The 17,641-nt window shown below is 45.8% G+C and overlaps 1 pseudogene; it reads left to right on the forward strand.

The window, feature by feature from the left end:
• Positions 1 to 1,225: 1,225 nt before the first annotated feature.
• LOC117516554 lies at positions 1,226 to 9,728 on the forward strand (annotated as a pseudogene).
• Positions 9,729 to 17,641: the final 7,913 nt, after the last annotated feature.

Raw genomic sequence — 17,641 nt, forward strand, 5'->3', positions numbered from 1 at the left:
ACCAGCAAGACTCAAGTTTTTGATTCAGTCAGTCTGTGATGTCCTCCCAAGTCCTTCAAACCTGCACTGTTGGGGTCTGGCAGAAACCCCAGCATGTCTGCAGTGCCCTGCTAGAGGTTCTCTGGAGCACATTTTAAGCTGCTGTCCAAAGGCCCTGGGAGAGGGGAGGTACAGATGACGCCATGACCAGGTGCTGAAGGCAGTTGCTGACACCATCTGCACTGGAATCCAGCAGAGCAGTCACCAGCCTCCAGCAAGGCTAAACATCACATTTGTCAGGGCTGGAGAGAAGCCCCAGTCACAGCGAAAAGTCCCAAATGGGCTGCTGTCTTCAGCGCGTGATTGGCAGCTGAAGGTGGACCTGGGGATGCAGTTGAAAATCCCAGAGCACATCACCAGCACAACACTCAGGCCAGACATGGTCTTAACATCGGCGAGCTCAAGGCAGGTGGTGCTGGTGGAACTAACTGTCCCCTGGGAAGACCGTATTGAGGAGGCACACGAGAGGAAGAAGGCAAAGTACCTGGAACTGGTGAAGGCCTGCAGGTGGAATGGGTGGGGGGCCCGATGTGAGCCAATCGAGGTCGGCTACAGGGGATTCCGAGGACAGAGCCTGCACCGGACACTCAGGCTTCTTGGGCTGAGAGGGTTACAGAAGAGGAAAGCCATCAAGATCATCAGCGAGGCAGCGGAGAGAGCCTCAAGGTGGCTGTGGATTAAGAGGGGAGACACATGGGGTAGTGCGCTGCTTGGACACAAGTCAGGGTCTGATCAACCCCGGCTGGGTCGCCCAGGCGAGGGTGTCTGATGATCTAAGACCCGAAACACCCTGTGACCCTGGGATCATCACTGAGAATGTGTCCAAGCTGCACCTTTATAGGTGTTTCTATTAACTCTCTACAACTGGCGTAGCCAGTGACCCCCAGGAAAGGCTGGATGATGACCACGAACAGGGTGGTGACAACTGGAGAGACAGTGGACAGCACGGAGAGACGGCAATAGGAGCAGTAAGGGTTAGCACCCCGAACTGCAGCCCCCGTGAGGGAGCACCCAACCAAGCTACAGAAAGCCCTACTGAAAGATACCCCCAGGGGTGACCGAGAGGGGGGACAATGAGCACCCCAGATAGATGGATTTCCTGGTCTGAGACATGATCAATGGATTATCAACAATGAGAGCAACCTGTTGGTGTGGCAAGAACTGCAAGAACCTGAAGGGTCTGAAGATCCACCAGACCAAAATGGGCTGCACTAGGAAGCAAGCTGAGAAACGCACAGAGGCAGCACATAAGACTGCCCCTGGTGAGACGGAGGAGGAGCCGGACCCAGAGTCACCCCACAGCATCCAGAACCTCCAAGCTCAGTGTGTTGCACCTAGCAAACCATCTGAACATCGCCGGGTCTTGTGGCCAGCCGCGCACAAGGAGACTGAGTGGCGCCAGTTTGATGAAGACATCAACGCGGCACTGGAGGCGTCATCAAAAGGAGCAGTGGAACAGCAGCTCCAAATGATGTGCACCTTCATCATTAGCATCGGTGCTGAGTGTTTTGGCATCCAGCAGCCAAAGGTCAAGAGTATAGCTAGGCCAAACCGACGGGAGAGCAAGATCACCCACCTGAGGAAAGACCTGAAGACCCTGAAACAGCGCTTCAGGAGGGCGAGTGAGGAAGAAAGGCCTGCCCTGGCAGAACTCCAGAGTATCCTCAGGAAGAAGCTCATCTCCCTACATCGTGCAGAATGGCACAGGAGGAAGGGGAGAGAGAGGGCCTGCAAGCGCACTGCTTTCATAGCAAATCCATTCAGATATACCAGAAAACTGCTTGGGCAGAAGCGGAGCGGAACCTTAATATGCCCAGAAGAGGTCATTAACCAACACCTCAATGACACATACAGAGACAAGCATAGAGAGGAAGATCTTGGTCCCTGCAGGGAGCTAATTACACCACCTGCTCCCACCACCCAATTCAAAATCAAAGAGCCTACTCTGGCAGAAGTCAGGGAAACGGTCAGGGCTGCGCGGACTAGTGCAGCACCAGGGCCGAGTGGTGTGCTGTACAAAGTATACAAACACTGCCCAAGACTCCTGGAGAGGCTGTGGAAGATTATCAGGGTGGTCTGGTGGAGGAGAAGGGTAGCCAAGCAGTGGAGGCACACTGAAGGTGTCTGGATACCAAAGGAGGAGAACGCTAGCGACATCAGCCAGTTCCGAACTATCTCTCTGCTCAGTGTGGAGGGCAAGATCTTTTTCAAGATCCTTGCCAACCGGATGACTGAGTTTCTCCTGAGGAATTCCTATATAGTGTTAGAGATTTTGTATACATGTTATCACTGTTAAACGTTTGTACATTTGCCTTCTTTCTCATGAGAACGGTGTTGTGCTGTTTTGCACTTCACCCTGAGAACGTACGTGTTATTCAACCTTGTTTAGCTTTGTCTTCTTTCTCATGAGAACGGAGATGTGCTGTTTTGCACCTGTCTTAATGCAATCCTGAGAATTCAATTTTGTTTTGACGTTTGTGATGTGGTGTTTAGTGTGAAGGAGTGTGGAAGACAGGACACTTCAGGCAGATGCAGAACAGCTGATACCTGCAACAGACGAACGAGATGTGCTGACCTGAAGTGTTCTTCCTTACAGCTGCACTTATTGACGTATGCGTTTATGTTATGGGAAGAAACTTGTCTTGCGTCATTACCCCCACCCTTAGGACAAGTTTCTTGTTTATGTGATGAGGGCGTCTCTTAATAAAAAGAGCGGAAAAGCAGGCCAGACTTTAGTGTAGCCTTGGTGTACAGCCTGGCCGCACTCCGCGCGTAATATTTGATTTTCTGTCTCACTGGTGTTTCTTGACTCTGTTTGTCTTGTTAAAGGTTTTAAAAATGCTTGGAGGAGAAAATACCCAACATTGACTGGGGGCTACGTCCGGGATCTCAACAACACCGGAGGTGTCCGGCGGAGGTCGTCAAGTCCAGACGTAAATCCTTGGCCAAGGTCCGATCGATTGATCGTGTCTGCAATTGTCGACCACCGTTGGCATCGTCTGGTTGACGAGATTTTCCCGAAGAAGACAGACAGGAAGTCGAATCAGTGAGTAAAATTTCTTTGTAAACAGTACTGAGTGAGTGGTGATCAGATCACATAAAACAGTTAAATTCCGCAAGCGATGATACAGAATCGCCTGTTAATGCAAAGCAGTTAAACTCTGTAAGGAGGGTGCGGACTCCTCTGTTTTAATACGCGTACCGGTAGGGGATAAAAGTGATCACATAAAACAGTTAAACTCCGTAAGCGATGATACAGAATCGTCTGTTAATGAAACACAGTTAAACTCTGTAAGGAGGACGGACTCCTCTACGGTTGCGAGGGACGCAAGTAGTTAAATTCCGGAAGGAGGATACGGACTCCTCTGTTTTAATACGTACAGGAAATCCCGGGTAGAAATATGTGCACTGTAAAAAGGCAGTTAAATTTGGCAGGGACGGCAGAGTCCCCTAAGGCAGGACATTAGTTAAATTTCACGGGAGGGCGAGCTCCCCTGACATAAGAATACGCGTACGATTATTAGGAGTGTTTCTATGTGTAAATAGTGTTTTGCGCAAGTGTAAATAACTGTGTGAAAGTGTAATACTTTGGACAACGTTAGTGACAACCGTGCGTGTGGAAGCAGAGGCAAGTGATTCCGCTTCCTACGGGGAGGTGAAAGGAATCAACCACACGACGGCAAATTAATTGTCACGTCCAAAGAAAGTGTGAAAACTTCAGATTTAGAACACCCTAGGTGTGCCCCCGTCTGAAGTCCAAATTATAACAAGGGATAATAAAAATGGGGGGTAAGACGTCTAAAAATAAGGAAAATTTATCAACTGACGACTGGAAGGTTATGGAGGCAAAAAATCCAAAAGCAACAAAGAAATTGGAGACCTGGATAAATAAACATGACTTTGACGGACGACTGAACCTGATCAGCATACAAAAGCTGAAGAAGGAGTTAGAACGGGAACATAAAGGTGATGAGAAAAAGATGCAGAAAGTAGGGGCAGATTTAGTGGCATTTTGGGAGGAAGAAGCAGAGAACAGACAGAAAGGAGCAGAGAAGCGACGATTAGAGAAAGCAAGGAAAAAGAAAGCTGTAGGTAAGGCAGAAGAAGATGTGATAATTCAGCACAGAGAGCCAGAACAGCCTCAACAATCACCGCCGGCTGGATCGTCGGTGACAAAGAGACCTTTATCTCCTCTACCAGAGGATGACGATGTACCGCCACCACAGTATGATTTGGCGGTAAAACCTAAGGTAAAAAGAGAAAAACCAGAAAAACCACAAACACGCAGTCAAGCGAAAGTGCCTACAGCCCCTCCCATGGTGGAACATAGTGATCAGGGAGGTGCCTATCCTATGATAGAAGTACCAAATCCTCGTGCAGGAACAGCAGGACAGCTACCAACCATGCTCGTTTATCGGACATGGAATGCTGATGATATCAAAGCAGCAGTCGACATGATACCATCGCCACATGTCGATATTGAGGGATTTATGCAGGATATAGAAAACATTAGAACATCTTACCACCTTAATGGACCTGAAGTCCAACAGGTGTGGATGAAAGCATGTGGCCCTAAATGGAGTCAGGTACGCGGAGACTGGAATCCTGCAGATCAACAAGGCGTACCACTGACACATGATGATCTAGTCTTGAAAACAAGAGTGGAAGCTATGATTACACGTGCAAAAGGAGTGTTAGGACCAAAGATAAATTATACTGAAATTACCAGGACAACTCAGAAAGAAGGAGAGCCATGGACAGAGTTTAGGTGCAGATTTGAGAATGTGTTTAGGGTCCATAGTGGCATATTGCCAGAAACACCTGTGTATGAACAACAATTGAAAAACGCTCTGATCCAACATTCCAATAAGGATATAAAAGCTTGGATACAGAAACATTGGATTGGATTGCCTACAGGCACATTGGAAGACACACATACACACTGCTGTCATGCAGAAGAAGTCTTAAAACAGAAAAAGACAAGAAACAGCGACAAAGGAGTGTATGTAGCACATGGAGATGATGAAATATATTACCAGCAGGGCAACTTAAGACAGCAGAAGCAGTGCAAACGCCCCAAAAAGCCATGGCAAAATAGACAAGGTGGACAGCCACAACGTCAAGGACCATGGCAACCACAACAGCAGGGAGGGCCACCACGTGGTCCCCTGATTTGTTGGAACTGTGGAAGAGAGGGACATATGTATAGAAATTGTCCAAATCCACCTACTGAGGGAGCAGCAGGGAGAATTCCACAACGGAATAATCCTCCGCAGCCACAGTATCCACAATGACTAGAATCCATAATCCATGATTCCATATCAGATAGGCAGTCTGAATCTGTATGTATGGATCTGTGTGCCTTGCTGGGAAATCCGGTACCAAAACCAGAAGTGACTTTGTTGGTAAATGGACGACCAGTGACATTCCTTTGTGATACAGGAGCATGTAGAACCACATGTAATGACAACATACCTGTCCATCAATTAAGCAACGAACTCTTTAGGGTTCGCTCTGCAAATGGACAAACATCAGACGTCCCTATCACCAAACCCATAACGTTGACAGATCCATTTGGCCTGACGTGTACTATGTCAGTGTTAAGCATGCCACAATGTCCAGTTAACCTCCTAGGACGAGACGGATTGACTGCATTGGGCTTGTCCATAATTGTGGAACAAGGGAAATTAGTTGTTGAACGCACAGGAGGCGTTAACATGGTAAGAGAAGAAAGCGCTGACCCCACATTCCACTATTACTATACATTTGACATCTCAGAAGAAGATGCTGCAGGATGGGGTAAAGATGTCGTCTTGCAAGCGACAGCCCCCCAGACTGCCACGAAATGTGTCAGGTTATTGTGCATTAATATCATTATTGTTACCAGTTGAAGCCATACCCATGACCCCTGAAGACGTTACGACATATGCAGCCTCTCTTATTCCTGAAGATTGGCAGAAAGGCGTAGCCAGACATAGAGTGAAAAGAGATTGGAAAGGAGTGGGAAATCCAACATATATTGACGCAATAGGAGTCCCCAGGGGAGTGCCTGACGAGTATAAACTGGTTAATCAAATAGCAGCTGGATTCGAATCTTCCATCTGTTGGTGGTGCTCAATTAATAAAAACGTGGACAGAATAAACTACATCCACTACAATGTACAGAAATTAGGAAATTGGACTGAGGAAGGATTTAAGGCTGTCCATTCACAGTTAGAAGCCACGTCCCTTATGGCCTTCCAGAATCGCATTGCTCTGGATATGTTGTTGGCAGAGAAAGGAGGTGTTTGTGCCATGTTCGGAGAACAATGCTGCACATTCATTCCCAACAACACAGCTGCAGACGGCAGTCTCACTCAAGCCATTGACGGGCTGAGGACGTTGAACAGGAAGATGAAAGAGCACAGTGGAGTAAACACCGAAGGCTGGGATTGGTGGCTGGAAGGGATGGGAAAATGGAGGTCTTTGATTTCTTCACTATTAGTGTCTATAGCAGTATTTGCTGCAATTCTAACATTGTGTGGATGTTGTTGTATTCCATGTCTCCCAGGCCTTGTAAATAGAATGATAACCACAGCAATAAGTCCAGGACCAGGAGGGGGTCCAGCATCATATCCACTTCTGGGGACAGATGACGACAAGGAGGACGATGGCTCTCCTGACCTGTACCCAGACCAATGGAAGTATGATGACCCAGACACCGATGATGGTGACAATGATGACATCACCTCTGGGGTGTAAGCCTAGAGAAAACATACCATGATGAACCTCTTAGTGAAAATCTCAAAAAGAAGTGCTAAGCTGAGTGATGCCTACTGTATGTTTTAACAGGCGATAAACAGGAGGGGAATGTTAGAGATTTTGTATACATGTTATCACTGTTAAACGTTTGTACATTTGCCTTCTTTCTCATGAGAACGGTGTTGTGCTGTTTTGCACTTCACCCTGAGAACGTACGTGTTATTCAACCTTTTTTAGCTTTGTCTTCTTTCTCATGAGAACGGTGTTGTGCTGTTTTGCACTTCACCCTGAGAACGTACGTGTTATTCAACCTTGTTTAGCTTTGTCTTCTTTCTCATGAGAACGGAGATGTGCTGTTTTGCACCTGTCTTAATGCAATCCTGAGAATTCAATTTTGTTTTGACGTTTGTGATGTGGTGTTTAGTGTGAAGGAGTGTGGAAGACAGGACACTTCAGGCAGATGCAGAACAGCTGATACCTGCAACAGACGAACGAGATGTGCTGACCTGAAGTGTTCTTCCTTACAGCTGCACTTATTGACGTATGCGTTTATGTTATGGGAAGAAACTTGTCTTGCGTCATTACCCCCACCCTTAGGACAAGTTTCTTGTTTATGTGATGAGGGCGTCTCTTAATAAAAAGAGCGGAAAAGCAGGCCAGACTTTAGTGTAGCCTTGGTGTACAGCCTGGCCGCACTCCGCGCGTAATATTTGATTTTCTGTCTCACTGGTGTTTCTTGACTCTGTTTGTCTTGTTAAAGGTTTTAAAAATGCTTGGAGGAGAAAATACCCAACATATAGACACCAGTGTACAGAAGGGTGGAGTTCCAGGCATCCCAGGCTGCATAGAACACACGGGAGTGGTCACCCAGCTAATCCGAGAGGCAAGGGAGAGCTGGGGAGATGTGTCAGTCATCTGGCTTGACTTGGCAAACGCCTACGGATCCATCCCTCACAAACTGGTGACAAGAGCCTTGACAACCCACAACATTCCACAGAAGGTCACAGAACTCATACAGGACTATTACAGCAGTTTCTGCATGAGATTCACCTCTGGGGCAATAACATCTGCGTGGCATCGACTACAAAAAGGCATCATCACGGGTTGTACCATATCAGTGACGTTGTTTGCTCTAGCGATGACCATGCTTGTCAAGGCAGCGGAAGTAGAGTGCAGAGGTCCTCTCTCCAGATCTGGCATTCAGCAACCGCCAATTCGAGCTTTTATGGACGATCTGACTGTCACTTCAACATCAGTGCCGGGATGTCGCTGGCTCCTCAGGGGCCTGGAAATGCTGATCGCATGGGCAAGAATGGCGTTCAAGCCAGCCAAATGCAGGTCACTGGTCCTGAGGAAGGGCAGAGTGGAGGACAAGCACCGCTTCCACTTGGATGGACTCCCAATTCCAACGGTGTCTGAAAAGCCTGTGAAGAGCTTGGGGAAGATCTTCAACGCTACACTGAGAGACACAGCAGCAATTGAGTCCATGCAGGAAGAGCTCAAAACCTGGCTATCAGCAGTGGACAGGTCAGGCCTTCCTGGGAAGTTCAAAGCCTGGATATACCAACATGGCATCCTGCCAAGACTCCTATGGCCATTGTTGATGTATCAAGTCCCAGTAACAGCAGTGGAGGGTTTGGAGTGGAACATCAGCCAGTTCCTGTGCAGGTGGCTGGGTCTGCCGAAGAGTCTGAGCTGCATTGCACTGTATGGACACTCCAACAAGCTGCAGCTTCCTTTCTCTGGCCTGACAGAGGAATTCAAAGTAACAAGAGCCAGGGAGGTGTTACTGTACAGAGACTCAGCTGACACCAGAGTGTCCTCTGCAGGGATAGAGGTCAGAACTGGAAGGAAGTGGCAGGCACAGGATGCAGTCCAGTGGGCAGAAGCAAGGCTGCGTTATGGCGTTTTGGTGGGGTCGGTGGCAGTTGGGCGAATGGGGCTTGAAAGCCATTCAACACCACGCTACGACAGAGCCCAAGGGAGAGAGAGACGTCAGCTCATCCAGAATGAGATCCGGGCAGAGGTGGAGGACGAACGCCGTAGCATGACCATGACCATGTGCCAACAAGGAGCTTGGACTAACTGGGACCACGCATCGGCTAGGAAGATCACCTGGTCAGAACTTTGGAAGTCAGAACTAGCAAGACTCAAGTTTTTGATTCAGTCAGTCTATGATGTCCTCCCAAGTCCTTCAAACCTGCACTGCTGGGGTCTGGCAGAAACCCCAGCATGTCCGCAGTGCCCTGCTAGAGGTTCTCTGGAGCACATTTTAAGCTGCTGTCCAAAGGCCCTGGGAGAGGGGAGGTACAGATGACGCCATGACCAGGTGCTGAAGGCAGTTGCTGACACCATCTGCACTGGAATCCAGCAGAGCAGTCACCAGCCTCCAGCAAGGCTAAACACAACATTTGTCAGGGCTGGAGAGAAGCCCCAGTCACAGTGAAAACTCTCAACTGGGCTGCTGTCTTCAGCGCATGACTGGCAGCTGAAGGAGGACCTGGGGGATGCAGTTGAAAATCCCAGAGCACATCACCAGCACAACACTCAGGCCAGACATGGTCTTAACATCGGAGAGCTCAAGGCAGGTGGTGCTGGTGGAACTAACTGTCCCCTGGGAAGACCGCATTGAGGAGGCACACGAGAGGAAGAAGGCAAAGTACCTGGAACTGGTGGAGGCCTGCAGGTGGAATGGGTGGAGGGCCTGATGTGAGCCAATTGAGGTCGGCTGCAAGGGATTCTGAGGACAGAGCCTGCACCGGACACTCAGGCTTCTTGGGATTAGAGGGTTACAGGAGAGGAAAGCCATCAAGAACATCAGCAAGGCAGTGGAGAGAGCCTCAAGGTGGCTGTGGATTAAGAGGGAAGACACATGGGGTAGTGTGCTGCTTGGACACAAGTCAGAGTCTGATCGACCCCGGCTGGGTCGCCCAGGCGAGGGTGTCTGATGATCTAAGACCCGAAACACCCTGTGAGCCTGGGTTCATCACTGAGGATGTGTCCAAGCTGCGCCTTTATAGGTGTTTCTAACAAATGAGCCTATCCCAGCAGACTTAGGGCAAGGGGCAGGGTACACCCTGACCAAGACACCAGTCTATTGCAGGGCCACATATAACCAAGCAAACTCAACTGTATTCACACCTACAGCCAATTTAAAGATAGAGTTGGTAGTCTTGGAGAGCTAGCAAGAGAGCTAGGAAGATTTGAAAGTAGCACCTCCTCTAGGTTCCACCCCCTCCCCCCTACCCCGTCAGTGCTCCATCCAAAGCCACGCCCCCACAAACCTAAACACGCATCTGAGTGTGGGATTCAGCGGGGCAGAGGAGAGCCAAGTAAAGGCCCCTGACACGCAGTAGCACACACGTCATCGTGATGATCCCACCCCCTGTGTTCACAGCTGGACACCATTGTTTGTTCTACTGGCTGCCTTGCACTCTGCGCTAGACGCTGCGTATATAAAATAATTTTGTGTCGGATTAATCATTTTCTCCGCAAATTGGCTGTTGAAAATGGCTGTAATCACTTCCTGAATCACACAGGATCGCTCCAACTTCAGCCATTCTCATGCGCGTGCACACGTGCACACACGCGCCTAACAAGCTACAGAAAGTATTTTGAGCCATCTAAAAAGGTAATTATTTATCATGTTTACATTGTCATGGCTTGGTAAAAGCAGTTGCGTGTTCTGTCCTTCTTGTGTGCAGCTGTTAAATATGTTTATACCATGGTCAGTGAGAATTCCATGTCTAACTGGCGTGCATTATTTTCGTGTATATGCACACATAGTTCGAACAGTTAAGTCACTGTAATATCACTCTGCTCTGGTTGTCACCATAGCAATGCGCAAATCAGTTGGCGCAGATCAGGTGTGTTTTGACAGGTGAATGACAGAAACGCAATAAAACATGGATTTCCAAGTGAATTTTAATATTTTTGGCCAAAATAAAATGTTTGAGGAATGGGAAGAGGAGGAGAGCAAACGAGAAGAACAGCAAAAGCAACGGCATAAAGATTTAACATCGGACGCACTGGACAAGACTGAAGATGGGAAAGAAGAAGAGAACGGTCACCAAGGATGAAAATATCTTGAGACTGGCATAAAATAGTCTCAAATATGTACGCATTTTTATCAAGTTCTGTTAACTTAAATAAATATTTGTGTGTTAGCTCACTGTGTGGGACCATGGTATAAGCGGATTAAACAACACAAAGCCGTGCATTATACGGTTTGGATGCACTTCGCGGAGTGACACCACTCCACTTTGTGTCGTGGTGTTTTAGCCTCTGCGTCGTGCATTCAAACCGTATAATGCATGGCTTTGAGTTGTTTAATCCTTACTTTATAACAGATTTAACGTCTTGTTGTAATGCTCAGACGAGCTGCGCACTGATGCGATCCGCTGACGTCACCACTTTCTCTGTTCACTTCTTTACTCCACTTGATGAGCTGCACATCGTGTTGGCGATTAGATCGCGCCAGGTCACATGACATTTATGCGTGAAAGATTTTTTGAACATTTCAGCTCGTCAAGTGTGCTCATGTGTTGACTCATGTGCCTACTAAACGTGGTTGCAAAGCTGCCTGATAGGAGCTTCCATGTTGTGGAGAGGCAGGTAATTGGCTGGTAGTTTGAGGGTGTCATACCCTTGTAGGGGTCCTTCATTATCAAGATTGTCCTGCCCTGTGTTAGCCAGTCTGGGTGAGTACCTGCTGTTAGTAGCCCACCCATTTGCGCCCATCTGTGCTAGGCACACGTGGAGTGCTGTTAGCTTATTCAGCCAGTAGGTGTGGATCATATCAGGCCCTGGAGCTCTTCAGCTCTCCACCCCTTAGACTCATTGTTGGATGTCTGCCTTTGTGATGTTGACTGGTTCTTGTTCTGGGAGGTGGCTGTGGTGTGCACTTAGGTCCTCTAGCCACTTGGCATTGGTGTTGTGTGATGGCTCTTTCTCCCATATTTTCTTCCAGTATTGGTCAGTGTCAGTTTTGGGCAGGTCTGTTCTTATGATACTGTTTGGTATACCCTGGGTGGGTCATTGAAGAACAGGGCATTTATTTTCTTGGCCTCTGCTTCTCTGGTAAACCTCTTCAGCTGAGTAGCCTGAGCTGTGAACCTTTGTTTGGCAGTTTCCAGGGCCTCAGTTATGCATATCTTGTTGTACTTCTTGTACTTACCCCAAAGGGAGAGCACTCAGTGGAGTAGATGAATGGAAGCCCAAATCTTGAAAGCTATCCAACTAACAGAAGTACAGAAGGTGAACAAGATACACACACACACACACACACACATATATATATAAAATACAAATAATTAATGTTTATGAGTTCAATGGTATGAATATTTCATTATTTCATGAGGTGAAAGTTGGAACATACCATTCAACGAGGCTTTGGCTTGTTGTATGTTTCAGCTTTCACCGAATTAAATATTTGTTCCATTGAAAGAATGTAAAAACATTCATTATTTGATTTACATAACGGCAAAAATAGATCCACTTCGCCATATATATATATATATATATATATATATATATATATATATATATATATATAATGGTGCAAGGAGTAAATTGCACTACCGTGTCATGCAGCTGTGTCATGCACCAAGTTTTCACACACTGCAGCAGGGATTTTGGTCCACTTCTCCATACAGATCTTCTCTAGATCTTTCAGGTTTGGAGTTTGAGCTCCCTCCAAAGATTTTCTATTGAGTTCAGGTCTGGAGACTGGCCAGGCCACTCCAAGACCTTGAAATGCTTCTTACGGAGCCCCTCCTTAGTTACCCTGGCTGTGTGTTTGGGGTCATTGTCATGCTGGAAGATCCAGTCATGACCCATCTTCAGTGCTCTTACTGAGTGAAGGAGGTTGTTTGCCAAAATCTCACAATACATGACCCCATCCATCCTCCCTTCAATATGGTGCAGTCGTCCTGTCCCCTTTGCAGAAGAGCACCCCCAGAGTATGATGTTTCCACCCCCATGCTTCACGGTTGGGATGGTTTTCTTGGGGTTGTTCTCATCCTCTAAACATGGTAAGTGGAGTTGATTCAAAAAAGCTCTATTCTGGTCTCATCTGACCACATGACCTTCTCCCATGCCTCCTCTGGATTATCCAGATGGTCACTGGTGAACTTCAAACGGGCCTGGACATGTGCTGGCTTGAGTAGGGGGATCTTGTGAATGTGAAAGGGGGGGTTCAAATCCTTGAGTTGGGGGTCCAGTGGGCCGCAGGGCCCCCGGTGGGGTCAAGGGGCAACGCCCTTGTGGGGGGCTCAGGGGGGGCAAAGCCCCCCGAAGCAGAAGCTTTTTGAGGATTTTGAGGGGTAAAAAGCTACATAAATTTCATTTGAAACCCAAAATGTATCATTTTAGGAAATACATTTTTATATACAAATAGTCCTTGCTTGGGATTGGATCAGTTGCCATAAGAACCACCCAGGAAGAACCAAGATAACATTAATGCAAACTTTATACCTGCCTGTCGGTTGCGAATGACGCAACCGACAGGCGTGAAAAAACTCACGCATGCACACGAAGGTTCAAGCTTCGCTGATGCAAGCGCACATGATTCAAATCCATATAGTTTTTGCAAAAAATAAAAAGGTCGGATAGTTTTCTAACAGACCTCGTATTTAGCGGTATTAATATTCGCGTTTACATTATGAATATGTACGTATACGTACGTTATGTATTAAAATAGCGGTATTTAATTTGGCGACCTTGTTTAACTCGCGAAATTCGCATAATAAATCCCACGCGAATATTTGCACCTTTACAGTATTTGCAACAGGAAGGAGAAGCTCCCTTTATTTCTCAGCTTATACATACAAACATGTTTTTACAAACCAGACAAGTGTAATTGTTTGTCTACATGGGTATTTACAAGCCTACTAATCTGTTTGATATCAGATGAGGACAGGAACCAGGGAGCAAAAATTCTCAACCCCCATGGGAAAAGTTTATCTAGCAGTTTCCCCTTTCATCACTTAAAGGATTACTCTGGCAGAGGAAATTGAAACTTGAGGGTGTGTGATAATAGCTGTGTAACAGTTAGTGCTTGTTGCTTATTATCAATGAAAAGAAAATACATAACGTTGATATCCAGATCAGAAAAAAATCAGCAGAAAAAAATCAGCAGAATTCTCAGGGGGTTCAGGGGGTTTGGTTGAACCCCCTGAACCCCCTCTATATACGGGCATGCTGGCTTGAGCAGGGGGACCTTGCTGCCCTGCAGGATTTTAAACCATGACAGCATCATGTGTTACTAATGTAATCTTTGTGACTGTGGTCCCAGCTATCTTCAGGTCATTGACCAGGTCCTCTTGTGTAGTTCTGAGCTTTCTCAGAATCATCCTTATCCCACGAAGTGAGATCTTGCATGGAATCCCAGACTGAGGGAGATTGACAGTCATCTTGTGTTTCTTCCACTTTCTAATAAATAATCATAACAGTTGTTGTCTTCTACCAAGCTGCTTGCCTGTTGTCCTGTAGTCCATCCCAGCCTTGTGCAGGTCTACAGTTTTGTCCCTGGTGTCCTTAGACAGCTCTTTGGTCTTGGCTATGGTGGACAGGTTGGAGTGTGATTGATTGAGTGTGTGAACAGGTGTCTTTTATACAGGTAACAAGTTCAAACAGGTGCAATTAATACAGGTAAAGAGTGCAGAATAAGAGGACTTCTTGAAGAAAAATTAACAGGTCTGTGTGAGTCAGAATTCTTGCTGGTTGGTAGGTGTTCAAATACTTATTTGCAGCAGTAACATACAAATAAATTATTAAAAAATCATATATTGTGATTTCCGGATTTTTTTTTGTTTAGATTATGTCTCTCACAGTAGACGTGATGACGTAGATGAAAATTTCAGACCCCTCCATGATTTCTAAGTGGGAGAACTTGCAAAATCGCAGGGTGTTCAAATACTTATTTTCATCACTACTGTATATATATATATATATATATAAAATGTGTTATGCATTTCATTATTCATTTCTGTTTTTCATTTTTTTAATTAAAGTATATTTTTGTTTAAGCTATTAATATCTTCAAGGTCTTTATTAAAGAGGTGTCTACTTGTCTTTTGTGATGTTTATATCAGGTTATGTGAGATTTAAGTCATACACAAAAGAATGATGCATTCTGTGAAAAATTCATTCCCACTTTTCTTGGAACGTGTTTAGGAATGAAATATATGATGACAACAACCAGAAAAGCAAAGCCTTTTTAATGCAGAATCTATCAAAGTGTAATGTATGTTCTCAGAAATCTGAGTTGTGTTCTTTCAACTCAAACATTTTCAAGCATAGTGCTTGGTTTACAGGTACAGGGTGAACCCAGAAATGCAGGTAGTAACTACACTGGAGGTAAGTGGAAAACAAAGGCGATTTATTAACTGAAAACACAGGAGTCCAGTCCAAACAAACCGAGGGAGTTCAAAGAGAACAACAGGAGTAATGTGGAACACAAAGAAAAACAACTCAGGTAATGCACAACCGGGTTAAAAGAAGGGCCAAGAATACAGGGAATGTCAAACAACAGCAAAAAGACTCACGGATGTGTCAAGGATAATCAGTACTTCCAACTCATGAAAGTAAGGAGACAAAGAATAATCAGGCAAACGGAAAAGGAAACAGTGCAGTCTTAAGTACTGAAACACAAATGAACAGACGAGCTACAAGTGTAGAATGTACAGGAGTAGGGGAGGCCAGAAAACAAGGCACGCTTACAAACACACACAAACTGTGACAAACACAAAGTGACACAAACCTCAAGAGATCTCTGGGGGGTGAGTCACCAACAAATACATCCAAAAACCAAAAGCATTATATCATAATAATCAAAGTAAGAGGAGAACCAAAATATAATCAAGTACAAAACCAAGAAAGCAAAGGCAGAAAACTAAGAAGGAACTCAAAGGTGTAAAAGAGTGCAAATATGGAAATAACAAGACTAACAGACCTGAACACAGGACTGAAAGAGAATGACAATAAAAAAACATACAGACAGAGTTAGTCCCTTAGTTATGCTGCTATAGACTTAGACTGCTGGGGGGTTCCCATGATGCACTGAGTGTTTCTTTCTCTTTTTGCTCTGTATGTACCACTCTGCATTTAATCATTAGTGATTGATCTCTGCTCCCCTCCACAGCATGTCTTTTTCCTGGTTCTCTCCCTCAGCCCCAACAAGTCCCAGCAGAAGACTGCCCCTCCCTGAGCCTGGTTCTGCTGGAGGTTTCTTCCTGTTAAAAGGGAGTTTTTCCTTCCCACTGTCACCAAGTGCTTGCTCACAGGGGGTCGTTTTGACCATTGGGGTTTTTACGTAATTATTGTATGGCCTTGCCTTACAATATAAAGCGCCTTGGGGCAACTGTTTGTTGTGATTTGGTGCTATATAAATAAAATTGATTGAATGATTGACAGAGGACAGACCACAACACAGAGGTTTATGTGTGCATTGGCCAATTCATCTAGGTCAGTGGTTTTCAGACTGTGAGGCGTGCCCCGGTGGGCGAGGAATGAGTATCATGAACCGGTTAACATTACTGGACGTTAAATGTGGTGCGCTACTACACAATGATTGAATAAACTGTGTAATCTGAGCACCCCGGGCTCACAGCTAGCAAGGAAATGAGTTTAATAACGAGGTACGCGATTGGCTAAGGCAGAATCATGTTTCATGGTAGCCAATCAGAGCCAGTGTTTTTACACACATGGCAGCAGATGCGCCTCACACACACAACTAAACAGATTCCATGAAGCAGCAGGGATGGCATGTCAGGAGTATTCCGATGAAATTTTTTTCATTTTCAAAGTGGAGATATAAGCACTACTTCAAATTCATTGTGGTTAAAGGCAAGAATGTGCATGTAATGTGTACATTTTGTCCAGGAGAGAAGACTTTGTCAACATCCGTTGTAAGCAGCTCTAATTTAATGAAGCATCTCACAATACACGCATCTACAAAGCTAGTGGGTAAAAACAGCAATACCTCCACCACAGATAATAATAATCGCCATCCACTAGCAAAGAAAGACTTGGAGCAAAGTCCTCCAAGAAGCAAAAGCTAGATCTTTCTGCCTCACAACAAAAACCTATGACACAGGCTGAAGTCAACTATAGGCAGGTATGTTGTTAAAAGTATGTTGCCATTATCGACGGTGAAGGATAATTCATTCCGAGCCATTATTGTTAAAATACCAAGAAAATCAGGGGTCTGTACACCATGTTCAAAGACCTTTGCTAAATACATTGATGAAGAGTATGCCAAAGTTTTGAAGAGTTGGACTTTTTGTCTATAACTGCAGATATTTGGACTGTGCACAACCGCAGTTACCTCGGTGTGACTGCCCACTGGTTAGATCCACACAGCCTAGAGCGAAAGAAAGCAGCCTTGGCCTGCAGACGTTTCAAGGGCCTTCATATGTATGACAGCATTGCTACAGAACTGGACAATATCGGCTCATCCTTTAGTATTTCTAACAAAATCACAGCTACTGTCACAGACATTGGTTCAAATTTTGTAAAAGCCTTTCAAGTTTACCAACCCGTTCAGGGTGATGACTCTGGGGAGGAGGAGGATAATGATGATGTGACTTTTGTTGACCTTCATGATGCCTTACAACAACAAGGCATGAATTTGGAAGAGGATGTTGTGACTTTGCCACCACACCACAGATGTGCATCGCACACAGCAAACCTTATTTCATGCTCTGATGTGGACAAGTGGCTACTTTCAATGCCAGGCATAAAAGTTGTATACAGAAGTGTCACCTCCAAATGCACAGCTTTGTGGAACAAAGCCAGCCGTTCCACAGTGGCTGCAGAGATCGTGGATAAAGTCCTTAAACGGAAGCTCCTTGTCCCATGT

This window comes from Thalassophryne amazonica, chromosome 9, assembly GCF_902500255.1.
Source record: "Thalassophryne amazonica chromosome 9, fThaAma1.1, whole genome shotgun sequence".
NCBI lineage: Eukaryota > Metazoa > Chordata > Actinopteri > Batrachoidiformes > Batrachoididae > Thalassophryne > Thalassophryne amazonica.